This window comes from Oncorhynchus nerka, linkage group LG4 (assembly GCF_034236695.1).
Source record: "Oncorhynchus nerka isolate Pitt River linkage group LG4, Oner_Uvic_2.0, whole genome shotgun sequence".
Classification (NCBI taxonomy): domain Eukaryota; kingdom Metazoa; phylum Chordata; class Actinopteri; order Salmoniformes; family Salmonidae; genus Oncorhynchus; species Oncorhynchus nerka.
The window spans coordinates 23,382,506-23,406,162 of NC_088399.1; the positions used below are offsets into that span (position 1 = coordinate 23,382,506).

At 42.2% G+C, this 23,657-nt stretch overlaps 1 protein-coding gene across 2 annotated transcripts in view; it reads left to right on the top strand.

The window, feature by feature from the left end:
• The window catches only part of LOC115120737 (fibrinogen C domain-containing protein 1-like), a 241,946-nt gene that overhangs the window by 15,931 nt on the left and 202,358 nt on the right, over nucleotides 1-23,657 (top strand). The window lies entirely within an intron of this gene.

A 23,657-nucleotide genomic window follows, 5' to 3' on the forward strand; every position in this document is an offset into this window, starting at 1 on the left:
TAATGGAGCTCCCATTCATTCATATGGTGTCTGGCGCTGGCTAGTCTGCTTGTCTGGGCTGATGCTGTGCTGCTGTGCTGCTATGCTGCTGCTGGTATCAAATAGAGATGTTAGATTAAGTCCTACTCTTATAGAGATGCACAAGAGCTGCACAGCTTCCCGCCCTTCTCTCTGTTCGCTGGGTTTCTTATTAATCAAGGGGTTTTATTTCATGGACACACGAACGCGCACGCACGCACGCACGCACGCAAACACACACACACAGGCAGAATTCAAGCGTGCACACACACACATTCAAGCATGCACACACACACACAGACACATGCACGCATGCAGACAGACACACACACACACACACACACACACACACTCACACACTCACACACACACACACACACACACACACACACACAGACACAGACACAGACACAAACACACTCCCTTATAGGGATTAGTAATGTGTCTGACACACAACATGTACCCTGAACAGTAAATAATAAGGATATTAATAAGGCCAGAGAACAAGTGAATCACAAATGAAAACAGAGGCATTTAATCAATAGGCCAAAGTGGGCTGGCAGAGGAGGGAGAAGAGGAGTAGGAGGAGGAGGAGGAAGGAGAGGCAAGATACCGTTTAATAGAGAAAACTAGTCTATCATCCTGAATTGGGAAATTCGTTTTGTACTGCTGCATACATTTACGTAAATAAAAAATGTAGGAAACATTGAAAATGTAGGAAACATTTAATATAAGCGCATTAAACAACACACACTGTACATGCCAGCTACCAACATACCAGTAGCCCAGTGGTCGGCAACTGTGATTCTTTTAGAATTTTTGTTTTTGGTTAAAAAAAAAGGACTGTACAATCACCCGGAATTCAGCATAAAAAAAATCTTAATTTAGGAAATAGTAGTATTCCCACAAATAAATAGAGACGTGATCGTGTCTTGATGTAATCAAGGTATGAAATGATTATTATTTTGAAGTACAATTTATTTTTGGCCGACCGACCATCCACTCCGACAAAAATTGTCCCGCGGCTGAATCTAGTTGCCTTCCCCTGCTGGAGGCCTGTAGACACAGTGTGAAAAAGCCATCAGAAAATAGAAACAACACAGAAAGCCACTTTCTACCACAGATCAGTGAAATATGAAACAGTGTCAGTCAGCCAAATATGATTTTTTAAAGTAGTAATGCCCTTGTGCTAGCTTATTGTTAGGGCATTAAGCTCGGAAACATGGCACGGCAGCATCTGTCATCGAGTCAAAGCACAGAGACCCTAATTGTATTTCTGTTAAAGACGTAGTGAAGTCCTGGTGATTGAGTTGTGTCTCCCTGACAGAGTAGTCCTCTCCCTGATCACATTATTGGCTCTGTTCTGAGCCAAATGGGGCCGTTTCCCCCTGCAAACCGGTGTAATATATTTACCCAGTAATGAGTGCAGTTAAGCTAACAGAGAACCGTAATGGCGTCGTTATGGGCCAGGCTCCATCAGGTGTCCCAAGGTTAATTGTTGCTTTAATTGACTTGAGGAAACTGGAGGAAAGGGAAGTATCAGATACATTTGTAGTTTCCCCTTGGCTCAAAATGTTAGACAGGGATGGGTGCCTCTGTTCCATAGGGGCCGGAGTGTCTGCCCTGCTGGTTTTGATTCTGTCTTTCAAATAAGCATCTGGTTTAGACATAGTCTTCTTATGAATCTGAGCACTGATGGGACAGAGCGATGGCATGGAGAAATGGGCAGTTGAGAGATAAAAAGATATGAGAAAATAGAAGTGGGGATTCTAAGGATAGTAGGAGGGAGACCAAGATGAAGTGCTGATGATGATATAGCCTGAGAGACAAACTTCTCTGAAGGCAGATATTAGATTTAGATTCCGATAAACAGAGAGATGCACCGATGCGTCCGTTCCTACTGTACTATTAAATACTTATGACAAACTCATGGCTTATATATTAACAGAGTTATCCTCTTCCGTCCATAATTTATTCACCATCAAAAATTCTATCTGGCAGACTGTATGCCATTATTTAGCCTCTCTGGGGTAAAGCAGTCTCTGCCGTTTGAATAAATGAGGAGTTTAAGCACTCCATTCCCACGGATCACAGTTATTCCAAAACCCTGGCTTCTAAATGATTGAAATGTCAAATAAAAAAACAAAGAAGGATGGGGTCCCAAAAACCATGTTTTTCTTTCCTTACTTTTTTAGCGTAATAGCAGAAAGGAGAGAAAAAAGTAAAGGAGAATAATGTAAAGGAAATGGAGGGAGAGAATCGGAGGATGTTGTTGTGGAGTTCTCTGGAAGTAAATTGTGATTGGTTGTCGTCACACTTTTGGAAATCAGGACAAAACATATTTGTTGCGTTTTCTGAAGTGATACTTTCTGGTTATTCAACCCATAACCCAGTCTGTTGTGATTGCCTTTTACAACCAGAAGATATGACAATACTACTACTACTCAATAAGCCAAATACTTTCTGCTGATATTGTACAACTCTTCACAGTGTGCAAACTGGGGATCTCTCTGTATTATATTTCCTCTACCAATTTGATCATATTATATTACTGATCTCCACAAGGAAAGACTTTAGAACTCAGCTTCTTCCAAAGCCCTGTCCTCTTCCGCCATCTTGTCTGTCACTGTTTTTGTCAAATCCCCCTCTAAAATCCACAGAGAGAGAGAGAGAGAGAGAGAGAGAGAGAGAGAGAGAGAGAGAGACAGGGAGTGAGAAGGGAAATAAATAGAGAGACAGGGAAAGAGAGAGTGAGAGAAAGAGATAGAGACAGAGAGAGACAGAGAAAATGAAAGACGGAGAGACAGGGAGTGAGAGATGGAGGGGAAGAGAGAGAAACAAGGAGAGAGAGACGGAAATAAATACTGAAAGAGACAGGGAGTGAGAAATGGAGAGAAAGAGAGAAAGACAGTCAGAAAGGGTGGACAGAGAGAAGCAAACTGAGAAAGACAGGGAGTGAGAGAGGGACGGAGGGAGAGAAATATACAGTGTGATAGGAGTGGGGGAGAAAGATGAATGGAGAGACACCCAACCAAATCATGAGATAACAAAAAGATCATTACTTGACACATTAAAAATAATTAACAAAAAAACAGCAAACTAGAATGCTATTTGGCCCTAAACAGAGAGTACACAGTGGCAGAATACCTGACCACTGTGACTGACCCAAACTTAAGGAAAGCTTTGACTATGTCCAGACTCAGTGAGCATAGCTTTGCTATTGAGAAAGGCCGCCATAGGCAGACCTGACTCTCAAGAGAAGACAGGCTATGTGCTCACTGCCCCCAAAATGAGGTGGAAACTGAGCTGCACTTCCTAATCTCCTGCCAAATGTAGGACCATATTAGAGACACATATTTCCCTCAGATTACACAGATCCACAAAGAATTCGAAAACAAACCCAATTTTGGTAAACTCCCATATCTACTGGGTGAAATACCACAGTGTGCCATCACAGCAGAAAGATGTGTGAAGAACAAACACCATTGTAAATACAACCATTATTTATGCTTATTTATTTTCCCTTTTGTACTTCAACTATTTGCACATCGTTACAACACTGTATATATACACATAATATGACATTTGTAAAGTCTTTATTCCTTTAGATCTTTTGTGAGTGTGACGATCGTTAGAAGCATACTCGGACCAACATGCAGCGTGATCTGGGTTCCACATCTTTTAAAGTCAGTGAACTTGCACAATTGGATGAAAATTACAGACCTCTCTCGTCTTCTTAAGTGGGAGAACTTGCACAATTGGTGGCTGACTAAATACTTTTTTGCCCCACTGTATAATAAACTAGACTAACCCCCAGTTACGCCCTGACCTACTCCACCATAGACAATAAGGGCTCTCTATGGTCAGGATGTGACAGTGAGTGTAATGTCTACTGTTAATTTTGATTGTTTATTTCACTTTTGTTTATTATCAAGTTCACTTGCTTTGGCAATGTTAACATATGTTTCCCATGCCAATAAAGCCTTACATTAAAATTGAATTGAATAGACAGACAGACTGATAGAGAGAGAGAGAGAGAGAGAGAGAGAGAGAGAGAGAGAGAGAGAGAGAGAGAGAGAGAGAGAGAGAGAGTGATGGAGGTAAAGGGACTAAGAGAGAGAGTAGTGGAGCTAGAGAGAGAGAGAGAGAGAAAGAAAGACTGAGAGACACTGTTGTAGGTGCCCTTGACACTGTGTTTGGAGCTTGAAGGAAAGAGTCATTAAGTGGTTACATACAGTAGCCATTAATTAAGTATGTTTTCTTAATGGCTCCGTGGTTTTGGCTTGGCTGTGGCTGAGCCACTGGTGGGTTTAAATAGACCCTCTCATTCATCTCCTTCCTTTCTCACATACAAACTCACACCAACAACAACACCAACAAGGAAGAAAGGAAGGAAGGAAGACAGACATACAGTATCTATCCAATCAACTGCAAGCAATTACCTGGTTATAGCCAGTTTAGGCTGCTTTAACCTCAGTCTACTCCAGCTGCACTTATACACTCTTAGATAATAAGTTGCTAACTAGAACTTAAAATGTTTCTTCGGCTGTCCCCATAAGAGAACACTTTCAATCACCTTTTGTGGTTCCAGGTAGAACCCTTTTGGTTCTAGGTAGAACCCTTTTGGGTTCCATCCAGAACCCTTCCCAGCGGTCATGGAGCTGTCAATCACCTGACAGGGAGGCTGGGAAAGTGATTATGTCAGAATTCATCTGCGGTGTGAGTTGAGGCTGGGATGGGAAGACATTTGTGCTGAGTGCTTGCACGTGTGTGTGTGTGTGTGTGTGTGTGTGTGTGTGTGTGTGTGTGTGTGTGTGTGTGTGTGTGTGTGTGTGTGTGCGTGCATGTGCGGGCTGCAATTTACTGTTTTTCTCCACTCTCACCCCTGACAGTTGCTGTCTTCCTGTGGTGAGTTATGGTTCAGGGGTCAGGGGTTAAGGGTTGGTGGGATGCCAATGGTTCTAACAAGGCACCCCATACTTTCTGATTCAGCACTTAACTTTCTTAACCTCTTGCTCCTACCTGACACGCAGGCATCCCATCTAGACATCTGGTAATGCAAATGCGCTACGCTAAATGCTAATAGTACTAGTTAAAACTCAAACGTTCATTAAAATACACATGCAGGGTAGTGAATTAAAGCTACACTCGTTGTGAATCCAGGCAACGAGTCAGATTTTTAAAATGCTTTTCGGCGAAAGCATGAGAAGCTATTATCTGATAGCATGTAACACCCCAAAAGACCCGCAGGGGACGTAAACAAAATAATTAGCATAGTCGGCGCTACACAAAACGCACAAATAAAATATAAAACATTCATTACCTTTGACCATCTTCTTTGTTGGCACTCCTAGATGTCCCATAAACATCACTATTGGGTCTTTTTTTCCGATTAAATCGGTCCATATATAGCCTAGATATCGATCTATGAAGACTGTGTGATCAAGGAAAAAAATAGCGTTTTATAACGTAACGTCATTTTTTAAAATAAAAAAAGTCGACGATAAACTTTCACAAAACACTTCGAAATACTTTTGTAATGCAACTTTAGGTATTAGTAAACGTTAATAAGCGTTCAAATTGATCACGAGGCGATGTATATTCTATAGCTGTACGTCTGGAAATAATGTCCGGGTAAATCTCAACCAAAATATCCAGTCGGAGACCGGAAGAAAGGCGCTGCCTTGTGTCCGTCTGACCAAGAAACAAATCGTAGGCAAATGACAAGACTGTTGACATCGTGTGGAAGCTGTAGGTAATTGCAACCTCGGCCCCATTTAATGTGGTTCACGTTTATCAATGGGTTCAAGTGGCGCATGGATATATTTTTCCATTTTCAGTGATCAGATTTTCCTGCACTTTTCGATGAAACGCACGTTCTGTTATAGTCACAGCCGTGATTTAACCAATTTTATAAACGTCTGAGTGTTTTCTATCCACACATACTAATCATATGCATATACTATATTCCTGGCATGAGTAGCAGGGTGCTGAAATGTTGCGCGATTTTTAACAGAATGTTCGAAAAAGTAGAGGGTCGACTTAAGAGGTTAACAGACTAAAGTTCAATATTTTCCAGAGAAGCTGTGCTTTGAGGTGAAGTGGGTGACGATAGAGACCAATACCATGGCAAATATAATCAACAGCATTAAATTAATATTTCTCCTGCAGGGGATCATTGCAATATACATAACCAACCTGGCTTTTCCATTTTGGATATTGTAATAAAATATCTTCAGTAAAAATGTGTGTGTTTGTCCTGGCTGCAGAGAACATTGACATTTTGATTAAGCAGATACTTTAACTAGTGGCATGGTATATTTATATAATATACTCCTAACATCCCTACAGTGTACTAATGATTCAACGTGGCTGAGAAAGAATATGATATTACACAGATAGATATGGGACAGGGCACAGTGACAGATGGGATCTGGAATGGATTGCTGTGATGGCGCCAGGTAGCCTAACGGTTAAGAGCGGGAAACATCGCTGGTTTTGAATCCCTGAGTCGACCAGGGGAAAAATCTTTTGATTTGTCCTTGAGCAAGACACTTAACCCTAAATTCTCCTTTAAGTTGTTCTGGATAAGAGCGTCGGCTAAACCAGGGTTTCCCTAACTCAGTCCTGGGGCCCCCCCAGAGTGCATGTTTTGTTTTTTGCCCGAGCACTACACAGCTGATTCAAATAAGCAAAGCTTGATGATGAGTTGGTTGTTTTAAACAACTGTGTAGTGCTAGGTCAAAAAACAGAACATGCAGCCAAGTTTGGGAAAGTCTGTGCTAAATGACTAAAATGTCAAATGATAGGAGGGTGGTGAACCTAGTGACACTACACAGATAAGGATTTCAGAGTGAGTGTTAGACTGATCTGTCCATGGGGAGGTTTACACTTGTGCTGGTCAGATAAGGTGATGAGGACTTGAAAGCAGCGGTTGTTCCCTCCCGCTATAGAGGGGGACTTGTTTGACGGAGTTAAAGAGAGATTACACTGATAATGTAAAGCACTAATGTCTTGCACTTTAAGGTTCGTGGTGTGGGGGTGATGTGTTTGTGACCGGAGGCCGGACGGAGGAGGGCAGCTACCGTATCAATGATTGTTGCTGCCGACGGTTTCCATGGCAACATATTCATTTGAATGATTCTCTGCTATATGCGATGTGTTGACGCTTAGAACGTTGGGTGATGCTGAAGGGTCATAGGTCAGATGAAGATCTGCGCTGGGGCAAATGTCAAGTACTGTTCATAATCCCAACATTCGTCACGCAAACCATACTGTATCAGCATACTGTATGGCTAAGTAGATAGATAGTGTTTATATTATTCCATTTGATGGAATGTGTAGTGCTCTATCTTGGTACTCTATCCCAGTCATGCAAACCAGACTGTATCCCTAAGTAGATAGATAGTGTTTATATCATTCCATTTGATGGAATGTGTAGTGCTCTATCTTGGTACTCTATCCCAGTCATGCAAACCAGACTGTATCCCTCAGTAGATGGATTGCATTTATACTTCTGTGCTCCATTCCATATGGTTGAATATAGTGCTGTGCTTGATACTCTTTGATGGATTACATATATTGTGTGTTCTGTGCTCTAAATCCTTATGTTTCCATATCACCAATGACCCAAAACATTGCAATAATGTCCTTTCAATGATTCATCAAACAAGGTGAAACCCATGGTTAGACCTAACCTAACCAAATGGAAAGGATTCCAGGATAGCCTACAGCTCCAGACTGTTCCTCTCCAACTCAAAGGATAGTGTGAGATAATGCAAAATGCATGATGCCTTGTGTAACTACAGTATGTCCTTTTGCAAAGAGAGACAGGGAAAAAAAGAGTGAAAAAAATGGACAGAAAACCATTTGCGGTTTGTTCGGAGTCATTCCATTAAAACCGTCCAAGCATTTAAACTCACCCCACAGTGGTCCTTCCGGGAATACTTCATTTCCCATAAAGCCCTGCTCTTACAGGCACCATGGGACGGCAGTGGCAGTAAGGTGTAAAGAGGTTTCACTGTTCTATTATACGCTCTGTGGTTTTTGACCGGCACTATTACTGCTGAGAGATGGGCTGCTGTTATTAGGAAATGGCGTGTGAGTGTGTGTGTATGTGTGTGTGTGTGTGTGTGTGTGTGTGTGTGCATGCGGAGGAAGATAGGATAATGGTTTAAGCGGTCATGGTTATTCTGTGAAATTGCATCATCAGATTGCTTCAACAGTGCTTACCTATCATTACAAATATACTGCTAGTGCCTGTGCAGTGGTACTTCTACTGAGTACCACCATGCTCATATTGCATATTAATGGTTATTAATGTCTTAATGGTTGATATCTGATACTGTCAATACTGTACCTGAACTGGCATGTTTACTTAAGCCAAAGTTTCAAATTACAGTGGATAATATGTGCCTTTTAAAGTGGAGAGAAGCCTTCCTTTTAAAGTGGAGAGAAGCCTTCTAGCCTAGCTACGCAGCTCTGCATTTAGTCTCCGGCCAGTCTCTGACAACTGCCATTTCTACCATTCCTCTGTCAATTCACACAGGAGATATCAGAGACGCAAGGCAGCCAGGGACAGATTGAAGAGGGCTATTGAGGAACACCGGTAGTGGCACTGATAAATGAGCCACTGAATCGATACACGCAGACTTAACGCATATAGCTGTTGCTAAACAACGTCAGACAGCCACCAAGATGGACAGTAACAGAAAGGCGTTTGTTCTGTTTACACAATTGGAAAAGGGTTTGCATTTCTTTACTCTTCAAGGTCTTTGTTCAAACATGCCATAATATTTACTAATCAGGTCCATTATATCTTATGCTTCACAGAGTCGTGGTTGAGCATATTTTTGGAAATAACAGCTGGTCCACAATATCTACGGAAGTCTTGAGATATTGCTTGCCTGAGGTAGAGTATCTCATGAAAAGCTGTAGACCACACTTTCTACCTAGAGAGTTTTCATCTGTATTTTTCGTAGCTGTTTACATACCACCACGGTCAGTGGCTGGCACTAAGACAGCATTGAATAAGTTGTATTCCGCCATGAACAAACAAGAAAACACACACCCAGAGGCAGCGTTCCTAGTAGCCAAGGACTTTAATGCAGGGAATCTTAAATCCGTTTTATCAAATTTCTATCAGCATGTTAAATGTGCAACCAGAGAAAATAGAATTCGGGGCCACATTTACTCCACACACAGAGACGCATACAAAGTTCTCCCTCACCCTCCATTTGGCAAATTTGACCATAATTCTATCCTCCTGATTCCTGCTTGCTAGCAAAAATTAAAACAGGAAGCACCAGTGACTAGAGCAATAAAAAAAGTTGTCAGATGACACAGATGCTAAGCTACAGGACTGTTTTGCTAGCACAGACTGGAATGTGTTCTGGGATTCCTCCGATGGCACCACATCAGTCATTGGCTTCATCAATAAGTGCATCGATGATGTCGTCCCTACAGTGACCGTACCTACATACCCCAACCAGAAGCCATGGGATTACAGGCAAAATCCTCATCCTCTAAAGGCTCAAGGGGCGGGACTCTAACCCGGATGCTTATAAGAAATCCCGCTATGTTCTCCAGCGAAACATCAAACAGGCAAAGCGTCAATACAGGACTAAGATTGAATCGTAGTACACCTGCTTTGAAGCTTGTCGGATGTGACAGGGCTTGCAAACCCTTACAGACTACAAAGGGAAGCACAGCCGAGAGCTGCCCAGTGACACAAGCCTACCAGATGAGCTAAACTACTTCTACGCTCGCTTCGAGGCAAATAACACTGAAACATGCATAAGAGCACCAACTGTTCCGAAAGACTGTGTGATCCCGCTCTCCACAGCCAATGTAAGACCTTTAAACAGGTCAATATTCACAAGGCCACAGGACGTGTACTGCGAGCATGCGCTGACCAACTGGCAAGTGTCTTCACTGACATTTTCAACCTCTCCCTGTCCGAGTCTGTAATATCAAAATGTTTTAAGCACATCACCATAGTGCCTGTGCCCAAGAAGACTAAGGTAACCTGCCTAAATGACAACCGACCCGTAGCACTCACGTCTGTAGCCATGAAGTGCTTTGAATGGCTGGTCATGGCTCATATCAACAGCATTATCCCAGAAACCATCCAAGCACACCAAGACAGTTGTGAATAGGGCACGACAAAACCTATCCTCCATGGTTGCCTGGTATGGCAACTGCTCGGCCTCTGACTGCAAGGCACTACAGAGGGTAGAGCGAAAGGCCTAGTACATCACTGGGGCCAAGAGGAAGGCCCTAACAATTGTCAAAGACTCCAGTAACCCTAGTCATAGATTGTTCTCTCTACCACCGCGCGGCAAGCGATACTGGAGTGCCAAGTCTTGGTCCAAGAGGATTCTAAACAGCTTCTACCCCCAAGCCATAAGACTCCTGAACATATAATTAAATGGCTACCCAGACTATTTGCATTGCCCCCTCTTTTACACTGCTGCTACTCTCTGTTGTTATCATCTATGCATAGTCACTTTAGTAACTCTACCTACATGTACATATTACCTTAACTAACCGGTGTCCCCGCACATTGACTCTGTACCCGTACCCTCCTGTAAATAGTCTCGCTATTGTTATTTTACTGTTGCTCTTTAATTACTTGTTACTTTTAGTTCTTATTCGTATCCATATTTCTTTAACTGCATTGTTGGTTAGGGGCTCGTATGTAAGCATTTCACTGTAACACCTGTTGTATTCTGCTCATGTGACTAATACAATTTGATTTGATTTCAAGGAAGAGGTATTTCATTATTGTGACACTTGACTACTAGTGTATCATTTTACATCACAGCTCTCTCCATCCTTCTCTCTCTCCCAGTGCATTTTGTTATCCTAGTGATAATACAACCTCATTTTCCAACATGATAAATACCTCACCCGTTAATTCAAGCCGTCAGATATTGTGAGAGATGCGCCAATTAAGGTGGAGATGTTGTATCAATACCTCCAGAGGCACTCCAGAAGACACTCTAGAGCCCTCTGGCATTCTGCTGGTGAAATTATGACATTCTACTGCCAGTTTCATAATTACTGCCTTTTAAAGTGATTTAAATTGCCCACGCCAGTAACCAACTACTAACCAATAATTGTATTAGGACTTTCTGGGAGTGGTCTGAGTGGGGAGGGGAACACTGAAGATTTGCTGTTATTGGCAGAGAGGTTTGGAAATTTGATTTGGCTGCTGGGGGGCAAGGAGACCTCCAGCTCTGCTAAAACCATTGACAACTACGTGGCATTTTCAACTTATTTTTAAAATAAGTATCATAACTATTTGGTTTTAATCTCATCACCTCTTGAAGAGCCTAGTCAGAACTTCCCATTTCAGATTATTCCACATTTAGCTCTATCATAAGAGTTATACAGCAAGTAAATGAATGTTCATGATTAGTAAACATCAAGTGATCATGTAATTTCAGATACGAGAGGGTAGCCTATACATTCTGCATGTAGCTAGCTAGCTAAGCAAACAACATGTCTTTTTTAGTTTGAGATTAGGCTTTTGGAAAGAGCTTGGCATCGGCAATTCGTTGTCCTGGTAAAGATGTCAGTCGGGCATCTGTCATCACCACTATAGGTGGAAAGCAAATCTAACAATATTTGGATATCGACATCTAGTTTATCCACAGAAAGTTAAATTGTTAACAGCCATACAGTATTAACGTGATCTGTTATTAGCCCGCTAGCCAATTTGACGTGGTCCATCATGTCTGTCAGTAGCAATCGTGGTTAAACACTCTTAGAAACAATGTTGAAAAGGGAATAATGTTCACTAACTTCGCTAGGTAGGCCTACGTTGGTTGGAGACTGTACATTTTGTCTACTTACCACTATGTTTAGCCAACTGTGCAAAGTTTCTACTGGTAATTTGCTAAATTAACATTATCAGCTAACAGTGCATCTGCAAATGAGCCCTTCTGCTGCTTGACAGGCAGAGCCCACAAAGGATGGGAAATAACCTTAACCCCTCGTACTTGTCGGGTATAGTACGCTTTTATTTTATATCACTCAAATATCTCATTTATGGTGGCCAATATTGAGATATATGGTGAGGTTACCCTCACGTATCTGAAATTACATGATCAATTATGTATACAGACCATGAAAAACATGCAGTTACTTGCTGTATAACTCTGATGACAGAGGTAAAAGTGCGCAATTGTTTTGTATGGAATAATCTGAAATGTGTATTTCTGACTATGCTCTTCAAGTGATAATAATATTACAACCAAATAGTTCATTTATTTAACAATCCCTTCAAAACTGCACACAGTTGTCAATGGTTCTAGTGGATCTGGGGGTCTCCTTGCCCCCCAGCAGGCAAATCCAATGCTCTGCACCTTACTGTGACGTTTTATGGATAACAACCTATTATTCCAACCTCGTAGTGTGGAAAGATATATAAAACACAGGAAATCACATTTTTGACTGCACTGGGCTTTTACTTCTGTTTGGTTAACTGATTAACTGATTCACAATGACTTCAGAACACATGAAACGTTTCTATGTTTTGGCTAGTTAACTCAACTGCCATTACCCTAGTGGAGTAAATGAAACTCTGGTGTTCTCTAACCTAGCTAATCACCTAGCATCTTTACTCCAGAAGGCTCTTCAGTACGGAAGCTCACTCCTGAATTCTTTGTGATCTGTTTTCTCATGCTCTTGTGATGTATTAATGATATACTAGTTGTAAAGCATCACAATAAAGAAACATGCTGTTTTTTATTTTTCTCCGTTGACACGGACCTGATTAGTAAGTATTATGGCATGTTTGAACAAAGACCTTGAAGAGTAGAGAAATGCAAGTTGTTTCTAATTGTGTAAACAGAGATAACACCTGTCTGTTACTGTCATTTCTGGTGGATGTTTGACATTGCTTAGCACCGGCTAAATGCGCAAACAGTGCGTCAATTCAGGTGCTCATTTGTCAGTGCTACTACCGGTTTGCCTCAAAGGAATTGCATAAATGGCAGTTGTCAGAGAGTGGCCGGGGACTAAATGCAGACCTGCGTAGGTGTGCTTTGAGGCTAGTAACTTCTCTGATGTGTTCCTAGCTCCCAAGGATTCCTGCTACTGACATAAGATGATGTTAGCTTTACTGAACAAAGTGTTCCAGCTTCCTCCTGCATCTGTCTCCTGACTCTCTCTCTCTCTGTCTATCGCTCTTTTTGTCTTTCTCCGTCACTCTCTCTCTTTTATTCCTCTAAGGACAAGAACTTATTTTTGTCGTTTGTTAGGTGAAAGAATATTCTATTTCAAAAACATTATTATTTGAGGTGGTTTGGGCTATTCAGAGGGAAATGATCGTCGTGGGGATTCTGAAATGTGTTTGAACTCTCCCGTTGGGTGGGCCTTTTTTTATCTGTAATTGCCACGGAAACCACTTATTTTTTGGCGCTTAGGCAGAAATGGTCCTCCTTTCACCTGGTGGGCAGGGCATGAAGTCGGCTTTCATAAACTCTTATTCACTGTTGATTTACTGTAACTCATACAGCTCTTCTCCAGAGCCTGGCACTTAAATCAAACTACACTCTCTCTACCCACTCTGTGAGAAAGAGGCCTCTCAATGGAGCACACATGATGTGACGCTAATAGCTCTTTAACTACACATTACATTCTACATACTGTATAGTTCTCCTCTGGCAGGGTTGTTTTGAACACTTAACCAAGGTTTCACTACAATGTTCTCTGTTCAAATTGAGAAGAATCAATCTCCTCCTTCATTCAACGTGTTCTCTTTTCACTGTCCTCACAGTCCTGTGTGGCTCAGTTGGTAGAGTATGACACTTGCATTGCTGGGGTTGTGGGTTCGATTCCCATGGTGGTCCAGTATGAATGAAAATGTATCACCTCACTACTGTAAGTTGCTCTGGAGCAGACTGTTTTCTAAATGTAAACATGTCATGGGCACGTCTGGAAATGTTCTGTGCCCATTTCACTGTATTCTACTAAGAAAAGCCTCAATGGAGAGCAACATGTTCAGTCCTTCAAATTCACAGAAAATAGTGAATGTCGGTTGTGTGTCTCCAGGACTCAACAAATGAAGTCTTTATATACGGCTGAATAGAGCCTTTTCTCCTCAGTGCTGTCCCATAGTGTATTGAGCGACAACAGGACTTAAATGGACAGAGCATCCTCTTGATTCTCCCACTCATCCACTCTCTCTGTTATGTTCTTTATCTCTCTGAGGGAAAGTGAATTTGATTTAAAAGAGCTGAGATATCACACCTCCCTATCTGATGGGTTAAGTGGGGACACCTTCCTGTTAAAGTCTGATATCATTCCCTTGTGGTTGAGGGGGCATTGAGGGCACATGAAGCTCTTAGCCCCCGCATGGCCCCTGGCAACTACAGCTGCCTCTGTCCCCCAGGAGAGACTGACCGCACTGCACTTAAGATCCAGTACTGCTCAGACCGCCACAAACGGATACAATTAAATACACACACAAACACACACAAAATACTACACACATTCTCACATGGGCTCCTGACACACAGAAACAGGTACGCTCACACAAACGCATGTCAAGAGGTCAGAGGTGAACTCACTATGTGTGTGTGCCGGTATGTGTGTGTCAAGCATTTCTGTGTATTTATTGCCCCTCACTGCAATCAGCCAGGCAGCACCAGTCAGGCTCTTTCAGAAGAGAAATTGAATTGTAGGGTGAAGTGACGACAGAAAGGAGAGCGGGAGCCTGTGAAGTTTACAGTTTTACATGTGTATTCATGGCCTCGTTGATAGGAATCTTCTGAGGAGGACAGAGACAAAGGAACTGTCATGGTAATCCCTTCTTGGTTTTTGAGTGTACTCTTTATCAGCCCCAATTTAGAGGGAAGGAATTATAAAAGTTCCTTCTGAAGGGCTCTCATAAACGCATGTTTTAATGTTACACGGTATACCGCAACTTCTATACTTTTTCGAAACGAAAAATTGAAAACGGTTCGGGATTAGAATTGTTGTTAGTTTAGGTACTTCTGTGAAATGTGTCTCACGTCGTCTACTGATTGAGAGAGGATCAAGTCTGTCTATGAGCAAAGCCGATGTTCCCTTGTAGCATTAGAGCAGTGTGCCTGCTCCCTTCCTGCTCCACTTACTCAGCCTGTCAGGAGGAAACACCGTACTCACTGTGAGTCTGGGCTGTATCACCACTCATGCTGCTCAGAAGTTAACACACTTGAATAATGCAACACGGCTTCTATAAATGTTGTAACCGTTAATTATTGTTTGCAAAGCATTGTACATTACATACTAGAACCAGACCCGGCACCAGAATTAATCAGTTGGACGGGAATTTGATTTCCATAGACGGGCCTGTTTTTTCACAGTACTTCCTAAGTGTGCACATTCTTGCACGCATTTTTAAATGGGTCTAATAGTAAAGACCATAGGCAGCTCATGAGTTTCAAGTTTGCGGAAGCTTACAATTTATCCTACCAATTCTACCAATCTGCATGTCAGTTCTGAATATTTATATATGCAAATTTTCATCGAACAGTTTTACTTCAAAAATAAAGTTTTTGTTTCTCAAAATCGTTGTCATGTAGTTAATAAAAAAAATCTGAGGTAAAATGATACAAATCTTAAAGTTAAAACTCAACTATGGCGAGAGCACAAGCCTCTGCCATATGGATACATTGTACACTGTGGTTCACTGGCAGCTAAAGAAATGAGGGCATGGAACTCAGAGATACATTGCCTATAGACCAATGCAGCATGAGGCCTATAACTTCCATCATCAACTAAGTAAAATACATAGGCCTAAAGTCGTCAAATAAAAACAGCAGAGAATTCTGGTTCTTTCAATCACATTGAGCTCTCTTCTCTGCCTGTCTGCCTCCCTTTCTATCTGTCTTGACTTGAGGTACTGCTAGTGAAGTTCAACCCTGTATCAAATTTTCACTAACAAACTTGCAACATTATATCAAATAGGCTATTCCGGGCCCTCAAAGTTTCCTGTGACAGTGAGCTTAGAACAGAAAGCTGTTTTTTATGAAGTTTCCATGGGATCATCAGATCATGATATTTTGCTCTTTCCAACACTCGAGGCCGGGAATATTGGATAGATTTTTCAAATACTGATGAATTATCATCTGATGAACTATCATTCGCAATGGATGTTTAAAAAACAGACTTTGTTGAAGAAAAATGAGTAGTGTAAGAGACAATCAGAAATAATACATTGCCAAATGGGCACTTTCCTACATATGCATTCTGGAGACGCACCATATCTTCACCACACCCCCCCCTCCTTTTTATTGATGCAATATTTTCAATTATAGACACCTATTTTAGATGCTTTTCACTGACAGCCGCAACTCAATCAGCTAGACCTAATACCACTCGCACTACCCAAATTGCGGGCTTCCTAAACACACCTGTGATTTGAAACAATCATGTCTCTCCCAGTCAATATCATCTTTTCTTGAGCTTCGAACCGACTGTGTGTGTGAATGATGTCATTGGCCCTAAAGCGACAGGGCACACTTAAAAAAAAAATAAGAGATTGCTTCTTCTAATGTTGTTGATTACATAATTAAATCAGTCTCAAATGGAAGGGATGTTGAAAATAAATTCTGTAGCCCCATGAAATCAGCCAAAACAAGCTCAATAACTCAATGCATGCACACACTGCTATTGAATATGCATCCTTATGTATTGTGAATAGGCTTAGGCTGTGTGTGTGTGTGTGTGTGTGTGTGTGCATGTGTGTGTGTGTGTTTGTGTTTCCCTTATTAAGTGTTTATGTGTGTACATGCGGTATGTGTGCATTTATTTGTCTGTGTGTCTGATTAAGTTTGTGTGTTTGTAATGTGTGTGTCTCTGATTAAGTGTGTGTGCTTGTGTGTGTGTCTGTGTGTGTTTGTGTGTGTGTGTGTTTGTGTGTGCTTTATTATGTGTGTGTGCACGCAACGCAGCAGCAGCGAGGTGGGCAGCCTCTTTTGAAGGACCTCATGATGTGATGACAATGTTTTTACTGTCAGAAAAGTGCTGCTTGTGCACTTAGATTTCACCTGTGTGTGTGTGTGTGTGTGTGTGTGTGTGTGTGTGTGTGTGTGTGTGTGTGTGTGTGTGTGTGTGTGTGTGTGTGTGTGTGTGTGTGTGTGTGTGTGTGTGTGTTGATTGAGGAAAGTACATTTTTGGTTATGTATTCATTACAAATGTATTTTTGGAATTTGTGGACATTTTGGGGGCATAGCTTTGTGGTCGCCAGATGTAAATTCTCTCCCCTGTTTCTCAGAAGTATAAAAAACAAACCTGAGAGAGGAGCTGGCTAAAGCATTATTCTAAAGCCCAACAGGTCTGCAATCATGCAATTTGGAGCAGGGAATCAGAGGTGTGTGGGTGCATGTGTAGTGTTTTGAGTGTGGGGGTTATGGTCCTAAGCTCTGACATCCCTGTAGAATAGAACAGCTTTTACTCTGTAATCCTCCTCTTTTCAGCTCTGCCCTGCACCCTCTGTTTGTCCTTTCATCCTTTCAAATGTCAAAGAGATTGTTGGAAAGGTGGAGAGCTGTTGGTGTGTGTGTGTGTGTATCTTTGTTTTAAGAGGGATTTTTTATGTATTTGTATTTATTACGGATCCCCATTCAGCTACTCTTCCTGTGGTCCAGCAAAATTAAGGCAGTTACACCATTTAAAAAAAAACATTAAAATACATTCACAACAGATTTCACAATACATTAAGTGTGTGTCCTCAGGCCCCTACTCTTCTACAACATATCTACAACACAAAATCCATGTGTACGTGTGTATATAGAGTGTATGTTATTGTGTGTGTGTGTGTGCATGTGTCTGTGCCTTTTTTGAGTTGCTTCACAGTCCCCGCTGTTCCATAATGTGTATTTTTATCTCTTTTTTAAAATCTAATACTGCTTGCATGAGTTACTTGATGAGAGTTCCATGTAGTCATGGCTCTATGTAGTACTGTTCACCTTCCATTGTCTGTTCTGGACTTGGGGACTGTGAAGAGACCTCTGGTGGCATGTCTTTTTGGGTATGCATGGGTGTTCGAGCTGTGTGCCAGTATGTCAATACCTCTCACAAATACAAGTAGTGACGAAGGCAATCTCTACTCCACTTTGAGCCAGGGGAGATCGACATGCATATTATTCATGTTAGCTCTCTGTGTACATCCAAGGGCCAGCCGTGCCGCCAGCCGTGCCGTCCCTTGTTGTGGCACCTGACCACACGACTAAACAGTAGTCCAGGTGCAACAAAACTTGTGCCTGTAGGACCTGCCTGGTTGATAGTGCTGTTAAAAAGGCAAAGCAGCACTTTATTATGGACAGACTTCTCCCAATCTTAGCTACTGTTGTATTGATAAGTTTTGACCATGAAAGTGTACAATCCGGGGTTACTCCAACTTGCTCAATTTCCACGTTATTCATTTCAAGATTTAGATGAGGTTTAAGGTTTAGTGAATAATTTGTCCCAAATACAAGGTTTTAAGTTTTTTTTAAATATTTAGGACTAACTTATTCATTGCCACCCATTCTGAAACTAACTGCAGCTCTGGTCAAACACAATAAAAAAAATGTTTACTAAGGGTTGGTAACAGGCTTAATGGTTGGCTATTTGAGCCAGTAAAGGGGGCTTTACTATTCTTAGCGGAATGACTTTTGCTTCTCTCCAAGCCTGAGGGCACACACTTTCCAGTAGGCTTTATACTGTATAAGATGTGGCAAATAGGAGTGACAATATTGTCCGCTATTATCCTCGCAAATTTTCCATCCAAGTAAGTGTGCGCTTGTGTGTGTGTTTGTATGTGTGTGTGTGTGTCTGCGTGCGTGCGTTTGTGTGTGATCTAACTTTACTATCCTCACAAGAATAGTAAAACAAGGAAAAAATGCTATTTTAGGTTGAGGGTTTATTTTTAGGGTTACAATTACGGTTAGGCTAGAAATAGGGTTGGGGTTTGGATTAGGGTTAGGAGTTAGAATTTAGGTTTAGTGTTAGGGTTTGGGGTCAATGTTAGGGTTATTGGTTAGGAAAATACGATTTTGAATGGGAATGCATTGTTCAGTCCCACTTGGATAGTAAAACCAATGTGTGTGTGTGTGTGTGTGCCTTCCTTACTGTCTGTGGATTCAACTTATCTCTTTCTGCTCCCACTGTAGCCTGTGTGTGTTTATGTGTTGTTGTTTTTTTGTGTTTAAAGTTAACAAGTAATCCCATGTTTCCCATCTAGTTGTGTATTCATGTATATATACTACCGTTCAAAAGTTTGGGGTCACTTAGAAATGTCCTTGTTTTTTAAAGAAAAACACATTTTTTGTCAATTAAAACAACATTAAATTGATCAGAAATACAGTGTAGACATTGATAATGTTGCAAATGACTATTGTAGCTGGAAATGGCAGATTTTTTATGGAATATCTACATAGGCGTACAAAGGCCCATTATCAGCAACCATCACTCCTGTGTTCCAATGGCACGGTGTGTTAGCTAATCCAAGTTTCTCATTTTAAAAGGCCAATTGATCATTAGAAAACCCTTTTGCGGGGCCTCCCGGGTGGCGCAGTAGTCTGATTCTGGGTTCGAGCCCAGGCTCTGTCGCAGCATTTTTTGGGTTCGATTACAGGCTCAAAATGGCCAGAAACAAAGTACTTTCTTTTGAAACTCGTCAGTCTATTCTTATTCTGAGAATATTCCATGTGAGAAATTGTAACATTTTAGAAAATAAGCCCCAATACATGACAAACATAATGTAGAATGTCATATAAAACATGTCTGAAATAGAATATGCCTCAGAATGAAATGTCACAACCAACAGTGCAAGGTCTAAACCCTTAACCTCAATTTAGATGCAACCACCAGCTTAGGTTGGAGATAACTCTATCAGGTATGTTCGACCGTGGATGTACTTTTTAATTTTGCCAAGTTCAGTACAGTGTTACCTTGAATGCCTTTCCAGTGTCACAAAAGTCACTCATGAATATAATGAATGTATTATTTCTGATGCAACAAAAGTTTTCCCTAATGTCTGAGGAAAACGAGTTTTTCTGGTCTTTGACTTCTGTCTTTGTCTACGGCACCGCTCTCCTTCTATCTCTCTCCATCCCTCCATCCCTCCCTCCTTCCATCCTTCCCTCTTTCTCTCCCTTCTATTGTGCCCATCCTGGTAAATGATTAGTAAGCCCAGGAATGAATGTGTGCAAAGCCTCTTCCTTCAGATCGGCTTAGCGAGCAGGAAGCTTAAACACACCTCAGTCACTGCCCTATACGCACACACACACACACACACACACACACACACACACACACACACACACACACACACACACACACACACACACACACACACACACACACACACACACAAAGACTATACACTCTGCCACTGCTCTCTGTCAGCCTAAATCTCAGCTCATCAGATTGAATCCTCTCTGCCAGGTCCAACCAATAAAAGCCCCAGATATTCTATTAGCTGTAAACCCTTTCCTGTGGTGGAGTAGATTAGGACTCTGTAAACACAGAGCAAACACACCCACATCACATCACATTGGCCCGTGCGTGTATGCGTGGGTTTTTGTGTGTATTATGCAGCGGGATGCCTGTGTTAGCATTAGCAGGCTATAGGGATGAGCAGGTAAAGCCGTGAGACGTGCTGTCCATTGTAATGATGAGGAGAGGACGTGTTCTGGATCAGCCAGGCCTGGGTGTGCAACATGGGGATGCTACCTACCTTTTTGTCTATGCTGTGTTGAGGTTTGTGTGTGCAAGGGGGATTTGAATATAAACATAAGCATAATGTGTAGTGGGTTTAATTTATATTCATGGTGTCTATATGAAAACACATTATGCAGCCTCAGTGTGTAACAGAGTTGTCCAGCCTCAGTGTGTAACAGAGTTGTCCAGCCTCAGTGTGTAACAGAGATGTCCAGCCTCAGTGTGTAACAGAGTTGTCCAGCCTCAGTGTGTAACAGAGTTGTCCAGCCTCAGTGTGTAACAGAGTTGTCCAGCCTCAGTGTGTAACAGAGTTGTCCAGCCTCAGTGTGTAACAGAGTTGTCCAGTCTCAGTGTGTAACAGAGATGTCCAGCCTCAGTGTGTAACAGAGTTGTCCAGCCTCAGTGTGTAACAGAGTTGTCCAGCCTCAGTGTGTAACAGAGTTGTCCAGCCTCAGTGTGTAACAGAGTTGTCCAGCCTCAGTGTGTAACAGAGTTGTCCAGCATCAGTGTGTAACAGAGTTGTCCAGCATCAGTGTGTAACAGAGTTGTCCAGCCTCACTGTGTAACAGAGTTGTCCAGCCTCACTGTGTAACAGAGTTGTCCAGCATCAGTGTGTAACAGAGTTGTCCAGCATCAGTGTGTAACAGAGTTGTCCAGCATCAGTGTGTAACAGAGTTGTCCAGCCTCACTGTGTAACAGAGTTGTCCAGCCTCAGTGTGTAACAGAGTTGTCCAGCATCAGTGTGTAACAGAGTTGTCCAGCCTCAGTGTGTAACAGAGTTGTCCAGCATCAGTGTGTAACAGAGTTGTCCAGCCTCAGTGTGTAACAGAGTTGTCCAGCCTCAGTGTGTAACAGAGTTGTTCAGCCTCAGTGTGTAACAGAGATGTCCAGCCTCAGTGTGTAACAGAGTTGTCCAGCATCAGTGTGTAACAGAGTTGTCCAGCATCAGTGTGTAACAGAGTTGTCCAGCTTCACTGTGTAACAGAGATGTCCAGCCTCAGTGTGTAACAGAGTTGTCCAGCATCAGTGTGTAACAGAGTTGTCCAGCCTCACTGTGTAACAGAGTTGTCCAGCCTCACTGTGTAACAGAGTTGTCCAGTCTCAGTGTGTAACAGAGTTGTCCAGCCTCACTGTGTAACAGAGTTGTCCAGCCTCACTGTGTAACAGAGTTGTCCAGCTTCACTGTGTAACAGAGATGTCCAGCCTCAGTGTGTAACAGAGTTGTCCAGCATCAGTGTGTAACAGAGTTGTCCAGCCTCACTGTGTAACAGAGTTGTCCAGCCTCACTGTGTAACAGAGTTGTCCAGTCTCAGTGTGTAACATCCATGTGTGTTTGCTAGTCTGTGTGCGGAACAGGTTTCTGGATTTTCATGCTAAACTCATCAGGATTCAGCAGGGCCTCTCTCTCACTCCGTCTCTTTCCCTCCCCATTACTTTCTCTCCCTCACCCCTGGTAGGTGTACTCAGAGTAGGGAGGTGATAGGGCCATCAACATTGTGTGAACTGCATACTGTACTATCATACCTACAGTAGCAGCCAACACACAGACGACCACTGCACATTGTCTAGTCTTGTTCCGATTCCCCAGGCTAAATTTTGATTTGATTTGCGGTCTTGGTTCTTGGTTTGGTCATTGATGAAGTAGTTTTGATTTGATTTGCATTCTTGGTGCTTGGTTTGGATCATTGATGGAGTGGAGTTATGATTTCTGGTCCAATAGCTGACCCTTCTGCAGTATCTTACTACCAAAAACATACTATTATACTACACTGAACAAAAATACAAATGCAACATGTAAAGTGTTGGTAACATGTTTCATGAGCTGAATTAAAAGATCCCAGAAATGTTCCCTACATACTAAAACGTTATTGTGCACAAATTAGTTTTCATCCCTGTTAGTGAGCATTTCTCCTTTGTCAAGAAGCCAACAAGTCAGTTCATAAAATTTCTGCCCTGCTAGAGCTGCCCCGGTAAGTGGAAATGTCTAGGAGCAACTATGGCTCAGCTGAAACGCGTAGCGCATAAAAATTATCTGTCCTCGGTTGCAACATTCACTACCGAGTTCCAAACTGCCTCTGGAAGCAATATCAGCGCAATAACTGTTCGTCGGTAGCTTCATGAAATGAGTTTCCATGGCCGCGCAGCCTCACACAAGCCTAAGATCACCACGCACAATGCCGAGCATCGGCTGGAGGGATGTAAAGCTCGCCACCATTGGACTCTGGAGCAGTGGATACGCGTTCTCTGGAGTGATAAATTATGCTTCACCATCTGGCAGGCCGCGAATCTGGGTTTGGTGGATGCCAGGAGAACGATACCTGCCTCAATGCATAGTGCCAACTGTAAAGTTTAGTGGAAGAGGAATAATGGTCTGTGGCTGTTTTTCATGGTTCGAGCCCCTTATATCTAGTGAAGGGATATCTTAACCCTACAGCATACAATGACATTCTAGACAATTCTCTGCTTCCAACTTTGTGGCAACAGTTTGGGAAAGGCCCTTTCCTGTTTCAGCATGACAATTCCCCTGTGCACAAATAAAGGTCCATACAGAAATGGTTTGTCGAGATTGTTGTGGAGGAATTTGACTGGTCTGCGCAGAGCCCTGACCTCAACCCCATCGAACACCTTTGGGATGAATTGGAACACCGACTGCGAGCCAGGTGTAACCACCCAACATAAGCGCCTGACCTCACTATGGCTCTTGTGGCTGAATGGAAGCAAGTCTCTGCTGCAGTGTTCCAACATCTAGTGGAAAGCCTTCCCAGAATAGTGGAGGCTGTTATAGCTGCCAAGGGGGCACCAACTCCATATTAATGCCCATAATTTTGGAATGAAATGTTTGACGATCAGGTGTCCACATACTATTGGTCAGGTAGTGAATCTGTGAGGAACAGATGCATATCTGTATTCCCAGTCATATGAAACCCATAGATCAGGGC